Source organism: Temnothorax americanus, unplaced genomic scaffold (genome assembly GCF_048541705.1).
Source record: "Temnothorax americanus isolate GAGA-0224 unplaced genomic scaffold, ASM4854170v1 Scaffold15, whole genome shotgun sequence".
Taxonomy (NCBI): domain Eukaryota; kingdom Metazoa; phylum Arthropoda; class Insecta; order Hymenoptera; family Formicidae; genus Temnothorax; species Temnothorax americanus.
Window position 1 is genome coordinate 2,147,862 of NW_027509286.1, and position 10,437 is coordinate 2,158,298.

The following is a 10,437-nucleotide window of genomic DNA, read 5'->3' on the forward strand; positions in this document are numbered from 1 at the left end:
TCATTTATGTCGCGCACTATTATTTAAGCGTTAACAGATGATATATAAAAAAGATGAGTTGAGGCACATATGAGATGTTTCGAGTGAGTATCTCAAATTTCGATATCGAACATTTAGGCTCAAAAAGAGAAAGACCTTCCGTCTTCGGAAAGATAGATAATTCAGTTCTATGTCTAATATTCCCAAAATTATCTTTTTAGCGCGAGAGCATTGTTATTCTTTTTCAAGTCTGCAGTTTTGAAACATTTCTCCCCGAAACTCAACGTAAGGAGCTTTAAGCTTCTTGACGAAAGCTGTTTCTCTTTCATTTCGAGATTTGAGAGACAATGGTTAAAAATTAACCGCAATAGCGAGGAAGAAATAGTCACGAACGCTTTCTTCTCAGTATCTCACGGACTTGAGAGCCGCTGCTCGCATGAGTTTCATTAATCTGACCGCGCCTGGAGCCTCGTCTTGCATCGTGTCTACGTGTGCACCGTCTCGCACGTTTCGCCGTGCACGTGTATGCGTGTTTGTGTAGATGTGCTCTTAGTTTACACGATTACGAGCGCGCGCGAGTGAGCTAGCAACCCGGTTCATTACCGTCCCCCGGTTGTACAAGCGCGCACGTATATGCAAGGGCCCCGGTGCACGTGGACCGGCTCTATGTGTGCACGAAATAAAAACACGAGGCAGGTAGAAGTGTGGTCGAATAAAAAAAGACGGATGTACAGGGTGATCGGAAAGTAATAGCCGTGATTTGTCCGGCGAGGAGAGGCCCTGCTCTCGTGAGGCCCAGGATACGTGCGAGCTCGCGCAAACCGAGGATCGTCGAAGGACCTATTTTATTGCCGTCGCGAGAGAGATCCCGCTTGAGATCCGATCAGACACGCGCGCCTCTCGTCGTTCGTCTATAGGACGACAAGTACGTGCCGATTAAAAAATTTTTCACGGGCGCGAACCGCGTATATCACCGTTAATCTCGCATGGCACGTTTTTCCGTTACGCTTCCTGATGACGAACGCGGCAGCGCACGGCACGAGAGATAAATCAAGGAATCGATAATTATCAACTTTCCGACCGACTAAGTGTTCTGGAGGCCCCCGAACCGGTTTGGCATACATTCATGAGAACAATCGTAAATCAATTTGAAAGATTGAACTTTTGACAAACGCCTCCGGGTGGCCGGCCGGGTTAGGTCAACATTGAATCATGCGGGAAATAATGACAATTTGTAAATGACCATCAGTTGACGGCTGAACATTTTATTTTTTCATGTAACGCACGGTCTATCTTCCGATATCACTCGTTTACCATTTCACATTAATTATCGTCAGAGTTCATATACGTCAGATAAATCGCGTCTTTTATAAATTTCACCAGTTTGAATTTTCCGAATAACTATATACAATCTCTTAACACATTTCGAAAAGTAGAATGCCCAAGAAAATGAATGTAATATCCTGTTTTCATAATTGCAATTCGAAAAACACAATGCAAACCTGCATCATCCAATCAATTAGCGTTTATTAACTTCTTATATGCGTAACTGAGGAGTCCAATAATTTACTTTTTTTAAAAGATTTTAGAGCGATCCTTGAAATTGAAAAAATTGAATTAATTTTTGTCTCAGAGAGAAGCGAGATTCCAATAAAGAAATATAATATCAAAATGAGATGAAATATAATATCGAATAAATAAATGTATTATATCATTCGATTTCCATTATAATTTCAAGTCGAGTCGACTTTATAGGCATAAATTTACCTCCATTAATCCAAACTACGTCCGAAATCGAATGATACAAGTTTATGATCGTCGGATTGCCGACGCTGATCTTCGCAGTGATGGGGTATCATTTGTTAACGTCGATCACGGCAGCGAGCGCGTTTGCCGGGCCGATGAATAAAACAATAAACATGTTTGCCATCCTGCTGATATTAGGGTCTTAAAACTCCGCTAAATAAATCACATGTAATTAGCGTTTGAATCTTTAACCACCTTGTTCCTTTTAACCCGTGGCAGTGCGTTCCGAGTATTGCGGATTAAAACGAACAACGCACCTCCTGGTAACGTACGAAAGGGTGCGCAACGAGAAAGATCCCCAATTTTCGTAATCGAGTTAGATTTACAATGTTGAATAAGGTCAACGCGGGACGCGAAGGTTAATTAAACGCATCCCGGATTCTGACGTACGTTTCAACGTTGATCTATTCTCATAATAATCCCGGGGAATTTCTCCGATCAGAAATTCCGATGATCCTAACCGCGATCGTTGCTTTCCCATTGCCGGAGTGCTTTCTCGGCGAAGAAGGTGCGAGGTGGGAAACGGGACGAGGAGGTGAAAATGGAGAGCCGCGTATAGAGAGGCGCACACCCACCGGCTCAAGTATCCGCCGCCGCGCGCGTCCGGCGCCGGCGGCGCCTTTTATTTACAGAATGGTGGAGTGTAAAACTGAAAAAAAGGCAACGCGTAAGATTAATCAACGACATTCTTAATACCCGCCGCGGGCGCGCGATGACGGAAGTTTTCAGGATTGCTATAACGCGCCGCCGCGCGCCAACCGCATCACGGTTTTCACGGCGGCGGTATCGTGCGCCGTATCGAAGAAATCTCGCAATCTCGTGTGCACCGCCGAGCGAATAAATTCGCCGGCAGATAAGGTGATTTAACTTTATTAATTAAAGAGTATCAGCCGAGAGTCCCGTTTATCGAAATAAATCCTCCTTTCTCTCATTTCTTTAGTGCGAGGTACATCATCCGTTTCTAAACGCCAAAATTATTTCCGCTCGAATTATTTTAGGAAATAGATACGATAATCTTTTAAACCCATTTTAAATAAATCTTGTAAAAAAATTTCAAGTTTTAATTTTTTTTTCGTAGCAAAAAAATTAAAATAGATTGCCGAAGACGGAAATTGCTTGTCGCAATGTCGAAAACTAAAAATTTATTGAGACCTACCACAGTGTAACACATAGATATTTTAAAATTTTAATTATAGAAACAGATTTAATTCTTAAAGCGCGCGAAGACAGCCTTTCTCTGCGGTATCTGCGAATAAGCCTGATGTAGACATGACACATTAAGCATCCATCTTTACAGCATACTCAGGCCGTCATAGCGAGGCGAAATTAATAGCGAGTCGCAAACGGCAAAGTAAACGCAGCGAGCAGCTTCGAGAAAAAAGGCTAATCGCGGAAGTGCATCGCGAACCGTACGATCGATCCGATCGGCGCTAATTAACTGTCAAATTAACGCGAGTTATCGTCCCCTCGAGGGGGCCGCGAGAAAAAGGACCTAACTCCGATCGTATCGTATACGCTATCGCGTATGTATTCACCGTCGTGATTTATAACGAGCGTGCGATGCACTCTGTATTTTTACATTAAGTTCCTTTAATCGCCGATTAAAGAGATACAAAAATTCAATTAAAGACATCCATTAAAAATATGCAACAACAAATGTACCTATATGTATGTACGTCTTGGAAGGACTAGTGCACGAATGTGCGTCTTGTATTATTATCATCGGATTTGCGCAAGATAGATACGCGGCAATCTGCGATCGTAATTATCTGCGTTATCTCTGTAAATAGTAAATAAAAAAGAGGCACATTAACCTTTTAAAGAAGCTTGAGAGGAAATTGCGCCAGCTGCGCGTATGACGTAGAAAGGAGTGGTTACCTTGATACCAATATGAATGATAGATATTGTAAAAGTGTCAACCGCGATATAATATTTTTTATGCAACATCCGCAGCGATTGAATAACATTCGAATCACCGCGACCGTGCGCGTTCGTTTACTGTAGCGCGAATTTATGCAACATTCCTGCATTTAATTTTCACCAATATGGCGAGATCGCTAAATCAATATCACATTTTGCGTTAATATATATCCGCAAATCGCGTTTCATCGTATAAAAATAAACAAACCTTCGTTTTGCAATAAATGCGAAATTACTTCGATTCAATCTTTACTTGAGCTGTAAATAAAAATTTGCAATTTAAAAGTCGACGAATTTTTTAACGTACCATTGATTCGCGTTAACGCGATAATTTATAATTTTGCACATTTTTAATAATTCTATAAATCTCTCTCTGCAGATTGCTTTACGTAAAAAGATAATGATCAATCATTCGTATATAAGAATTTATTTTTACAAAAAAGAAAATTTACAATGACGAAAGGTAATTTAACAGACAAAATAACGCAGGATCTAAAAAAAAAGTAAAGAAATGTTGATTACAACGGAGAGAAGTGTCCCGTGCGTGGTCTTAAGACAAATGACTACGCATATTGTAAAATTCTACGGCGCAATGTAACAGGATTGGCCTACCAGTGCCGTCCATCGCTGATTCTAATGACGGACATTCTTTTTTTATAATCATTCGCCCGAGGAAGTGTTCATTATTTCGCAATTTCTTGATCCTTAAGCACCGGCGTGTACTTAAGTTGCGCACAATTATTGGCACGATACCGTTCGCGCCGGGTGGATTTTCTCGCGAGGCAAAAAGCACGCGGCGCGTATACTCGCGGCAAAACGCAGCGGCCGTCAGAGAGAAAGACGCTATTCGAGACTTTACGTTTGATCATAATCATAGATCGTGAAAAATAATCAGGCTTTGTCGGATGAATTAAAATTATGCGGCAATCAAAATGCAGTACATGAGTTCTCATCTCTTATATGTCCATAATTAAAAATGTTAATTTCAATTATTTATAACCATATGTAATCATTTATAGTTACCACAGCACATAGTTTATTAAGGCGAAAAATGTGCATAAAAATTCACACGAATAATACTATTAGGTTACTAAGATCCAGTTCTGATCGTATAAAATGGCGTTTTTCCCTAATTGATTGTACATACAAAAGATCCGATGTCTTTTTAAATTCTTAAAGTCTATGCAAATCGCATTCTTACGATTCTCTCACAATTTATGATCACGATAATTCGAAAGTATATTGTACCTATACCATACAACAATGAAAATCCGTGATATACATTATATTGAAGTCACCCTTGAATATGTATCTTATTTCTTTAAATATATTACCCCACATATATATATATCCAATAACGATTACGTGTTATTTAAACGTTATATGTGAGATACGACAATTTTTCAAGGAGATACTTGAAAATTTTTAAGGCTATCTGCGCGACACCCCGAGACTGTATCGCGCGCTGTGATAAGAAGTAGATCTCAACCTCGCCTCCCTCCCGAGTTGAGGCCCAGACGTAACTCGGTGCAACAGGTATCGCGGCAAGAGCTGCCGATTGATCGCGATTCCCACGAATGCGCCGCTGTCAGAAAGCCCGTGCGGCGGATGCGCGAATATAATCGGCCGGCGCGGAAATTGTCGGTTCCACGATGCTGCGCGGCGCGGCGCGGCGCGGCGCGCTCGCTAAAAATGATTAATAAATACGACTCCGGGGACTGTCGATCGGTCCGGGGGGACCCCGCGTGTGTGCGTGCGTGCGTGCGCGTGCGTGCGTGTGCGTAAGCGGGCCCCGGTATTTTGTCAGAGACGTGCACTTATCCCATCATGCACGCCGCCCTTTTCGTTTCTGCCTTTTTCCCTACGGTTTCCTCGCGCTCTATCGTTCCACCTACCCGCTCCTCCCTCTCGCCGTATACAGGCGCGCGCGCGCGCGCGCGCGCGTACACATATGCACGCGCACGCACATGCGTTTTAAGTACACGCAAAAGCTGTGTTTATCATTCCACGGCAGCCTTATTCTTCCCAACTTCCTCCCTCCCTTCTCGCCCGCCCATTATCCGCTCGTCCGATGATTCTACCTTATTACCTGCAATGTAACGTGCATCTACGGGGCGAGGGTGCAGTCATTGACAAAAAACTGTGGGGAATTAAGGCAACGCGCGCAAGTAATTTTTCCACGACTTATGGAAAATTATTTAAGTAGGAAGATTCGCGTATTTTGCACGATATCGTGACGTTGTGAAACAAATATTTGAGGCTTTCTTTCTTATAATTCAATTTAAGAACATTAAATAACGATTGAAATATTAATTGATCTCTTGCAAAATAAATTTTTTTTTATTTTTATTTAATACGTTTGTATTACTGTGTGTGTGTGTGTGTGTGTGTGTGTGTGTGTGTGTGTGTGTGTGTGTGTGCGCGCGCGTGTGTGTGTGGTCATCTACAAAACATAATTCCTTAGTTTTACAATTCATAGAGTACAGAAATAAATTTTAACAGCTGGCATTCTAAAACACCAACTATTTTTTCACATCAGGCTGAATCCAGTCCAAGCAAGCGAGCGCGAACAAACACGAACGAACAACTTGCATATCAGCGGCGTCGTTCGTAATTATTTACGCTTGCTCGCGTGATCTGGATTTGGTTTTAAATTTGGTTTAAAATACAAAAAAGAGGTAAAAAATAATACAATAACCGCCGACAAGATTTTTTCCAACAAAGTGTTGTACGACTGCAAGATGTAACGTCGAAAAAAGCCAATTTCAACGGATTAGAACGTTTTGCGAAGCGTTAGGGACCTATTAATCAAAGGTGCGCTTTTCTGCAAGCGGCTGATCAAGCATATGGCTTCCTATAAATTTCGCGCAGCGAAAAAGGACTATCTTGAGAGAGTTGAATCATCATACGCGCACATACACACACACCACACACACACACACACACACACACACGCGCGCGCACACGCGATGCTCCGGCCGAATGATTATAATAAATTCGATCGCAGCGTGTGAGCGGCGAAAGAGATGCTGCCATAGTTGCAGGCATAGACGTACGTTACACTACGAACCGCAACCGACATGCAGTGGGTCAATTCGATTCCGCCTTTAATGACTACTCGAGTGATGGGGGGAAACCGAGGGAAGAGCCTTTTAATAACCCTTTCCCTTGAACCCCGCTCGATCGGAGGTTCGAAAGTCGCGGCAAGGTTAAGTACTTGCACTCCGCTGCTCGTCGGATGCCCCTTCTTCCGGTTTCGAACGGGGCAGCAGATCGCCGCCGATTACGATAATTAACTTCTTTTCTCGTCGACAAATTTGCAAGGTGCATTTCCCGAATTTTCGGAGGGAAAGTCCTCGCGAGGAAGCTCGAGCTCGGAATCTCGACAACGCTTAGAAACCTGATTGGACGATTGAACAAAGTCAGATAAATTTATCAGAAATTCAGAAATAATTAACTGACAGAACTTCCATAAATGACTTTTCCACAATTTTCAAGACGATTTTAAAGCGCATATTACCCCCTAACGAGTAAAGTTTAAGATGAGGAAGTTGTACAGGACAATTTAAGTTTTTGATAACTCGTATATAAAGACGTTAGTAATAAATGATAATTATAATAATAAATCTAAATTCATGTATCTCGCGCACGAAGATTTTATAAATAGATTTTATAAGGCCGGACGAGGGTAATGAAGTTTTCCTTTTGTTTGGGATGGCCACTGGATAATTTCACGACGACGAACGTACTGCATATGCAAGTGCCATTGCAGTGTCACGACACGACGACTGGTTACGTTTGCCATTGTATATACGTCGGCGCGTACACTGTCCTCGAAAAGTCTGATATACATCCCGTGAAAACTCACATATTGGCGGGTGTTACTTTCTGGAAAACTGCGGTCGAACGCGAAATTCGCGAATTAAAAAGAAATATGTAGAAAATGATTCAAAAGTCTTTTACTCGTAAAATTTCTTGTTATTTCGCTGCTAGGAATTACTCCGCACCCGTTGCCAATGTCTGAAAACTTTTCGGCGCAAAAGTGTATACAAGGCGTATGTCTCACAAGTTGACGATGCAGTCCGCTGCTTATTTTTATCTCATTACTCGCACGCACCGCAAATTTTTTTGCCATATGAGCATATACGTGATTTACGATCAGGCAAACAAAATAGCAGAAGCAACGATTCTTCGTTAAAGCGATGCTGAAGTGGAATGACATTTTTTTTTGTCAATTCGCCTTCGCGCGATTGCATAACGTATCGTAAAGATATTTTGACTTTTAAATCGCATTTGGATTAATTATGCGATCGGAGTTCCAAACAATTTTATCGTTTAAAGTTTAATACGAGATTGTCAGGTTAAAAATAAATCTCGGCACTCTTAACTTCAAATACGAATTAAACAAAATTTGTGTGTGAACGATTAATATTATAAATAAATTCAAAAGAAGCTGCAGACTTTTAGTTATTTATTTTTATTACATCATTTTTAACGATTATAACTGACGTGTAGATTGTTACAATTTAAATCCTACCAAGTTCCAAGAAAGGTGACCAAAAAGCATTTATTGTAGATTCAACGAGGAAGAAATTGCGACCGTTTAAGAAGCCTCCCCATTAAATTTCAGACACAAATCCATTCAAGTTACTTTGCCATATGCTGTATAGCTTAGATTTCATAATTTTTTTACACAAGGCAGTCTCGTTTTTGTCTTAAAACAGCAGTAATTTCCGATTCTTCATAACATTGACGCACGTACAACACATCTAACTCTCCAAGACATAAAAATCTAAATCGAAGTCTCAATCCAAGTCGTTTATCGCTACGCAATGTACATACACACGTTATATCTTTTTGCTTATAATGTTATAATGTAAAACACATTTTCTGGTATCTCGAGCCGCTTCGGAGATGCGCTCGCTCGCTTATGCTTTCCGCGAAATCGAATCCACGAGTAACTCCTCCCCTCGGTGCTCTCCCTGCCTTCGCAAAAACGCGTCTTATAATAAAAGCAGTTCTTTCTTCCTATATAAAACCAGTCATTACTTCCCCAACACCAGTTCATTTACGACATCACTGTGATGCCGTTGCATATTCAGATGCGCGAGCGAGCGAGACCGCGACGGTATACTCGTGCTTAAACGCCGTAAAAACGCGTTATCGTGGGCGATTGAGAAAAATACCGGATCGATCGATTGCGAAATTACAGCAATCTATATATATTTAAATCGCTCTCGATAAATTGAGTTAAATAAAAGCGGAACGGAAGTCCGCAACTCTTGATAAAGACGTAAAAATTATATTGCGTTATGCGATAAAGCGCGAAATTGAGATTGTTTAAAAGTTCGCAGAAACTGTAGGTGATGCGTTACAATCTAACTTCAGCCCCTCCGCGCTTCTGTTTCTCACAATGTTCGTTCGACCTTCTCCTAAATAATAGCACAATATTCTATAAATAATAGCACGATCACATTGGACGTATGATGTCTCTCGTTTGCTATTATTTAGATATGACTAATGCCCATTTCTACCAAACCAATGTAGAGCTCGTTTAACTTACTTTTTATGTTCCTCTAATTCTTGGAACTAGAAAAGGCTAAAAAAACTAAGTCAAACCGAGATTAAAGTTAATCTACGTAGATAGTAATGGACATATCAAGAGGAGTGCGAATAGACAGCTGAAACCAGCACAATTCTGGGCTAAAGTTTGATCATAACACATATAAAGTTAACAATAAGAAATAAATCGCTCCGCTTTACATTTTGCGTGACAAGATATCAAGATACAATAGCAACATGTGTTTTTTAATGTGAATCTCTTTCGATCGTCGCGATAATTCTTTTTCGCTCTTTCTAGCATTTGGCCACGCAACTCGCTGGTACTTTCGGACGAAGTTTCAAGTGCACAAACAGCCGAGCGAGATTCAAGACGTCGAACGGCGAGGCGAAAGGATTACGGGCCGCGTCGAGAGAAGAAAGAAGATGAGATGAGCAAAAGGACGGACTCACCAGCAGCGAAGTCGTGCGCTCCAAACGTCAGATTCCAAGGTTCCGTAGCGCCAAACTCCCTCGGCGTGGCGCGGCGTGGCGCGGCGTGGTCTGGCGCGGCGACCGGCGTGGCGCGGGACGGGACGGGACGGAGGGAGGCGCGGGTGGGACAGGGCCGATGCACCAGCGGGGAGAGACCGCGAGAGGCGGCGGCGGGCGGCGGGCTGTTGTAAAATGCAGTTACGCAACACGCAACTGGTGGTGCACACGCGATCGCGGCGCCCGATCGAAGGCAAAAACGTCAGTGTCGCGCGACGGACGCGTCACCGTCGCGCCGTGCGATCGCCGTCGTTGTCTGCGAGTGTGCGATTATCGAGCGAAACCGCGACGGGAAGGAGACGACCACGCGGACTCCGAGCGCGCGGCAGGGGGGGAGAGAGAGAAAGAAAGGATGACAGATCGGAGCGAGCACGCGAGAGAGAGACAGGCTCGCGTCTTCGAAGGAGAAAGAGAGAGAGAAAGAGAAATAGATAGAGGCGAACAGAGATACGCGCGAGGCGCGATCGCGCTAGGGGCGTCACTCACGAAGCACCGCTTTCACGCTCCGCGAGAGTAGGGCGCTGCGCTGCTCCGGCCTGACAGCCGTGGAAAAAAATTGGCAAAATCCACAAACCCCGGCGTAGCAACGTTCGCTCGCTCGGTCCCGCTGCACAGTGCACTGTCCGCTCTGCGCACTGTCCG

The 10,437-nt window shown here is 42.9% G+C and overlaps 1 protein-coding gene and 1 long non-coding RNA gene across 3 annotated transcripts in view; one reads left to right on the plus strand and one right to left on the minus strand.

The window, feature by feature from the left end:
* The window catches only part of Ntan1 (N-terminal amidohydrolase 1), a 48,659-nt gene extending 38,255 nt beyond the window's left edge, over positions 1-10,404 (minus strand). For both annotated transcript variants that reach the window (XM_077402133.1, XM_077402132.1), the window contains exon 1: positions 9,718-10,404. The gene's annotated coding sequence lies outside the window, so the exon portion shown is untranslated. The remainder of the gene's footprint in view (positions 1-9,717) is intronic.
* LOC143895184 (uncharacterized) lies at positions 2,430-10,221 on the plus strand. Its single transcript, XR_013256242.1, has 2 exons — positions 2,430-2,643; positions 9,566-10,221. It is a non-coding gene; the product is annotated as an uncharacterized LOC143895184 (long non-coding RNA).
* Positions 10,405-10,437: the final 33 nt, after the last annotated feature.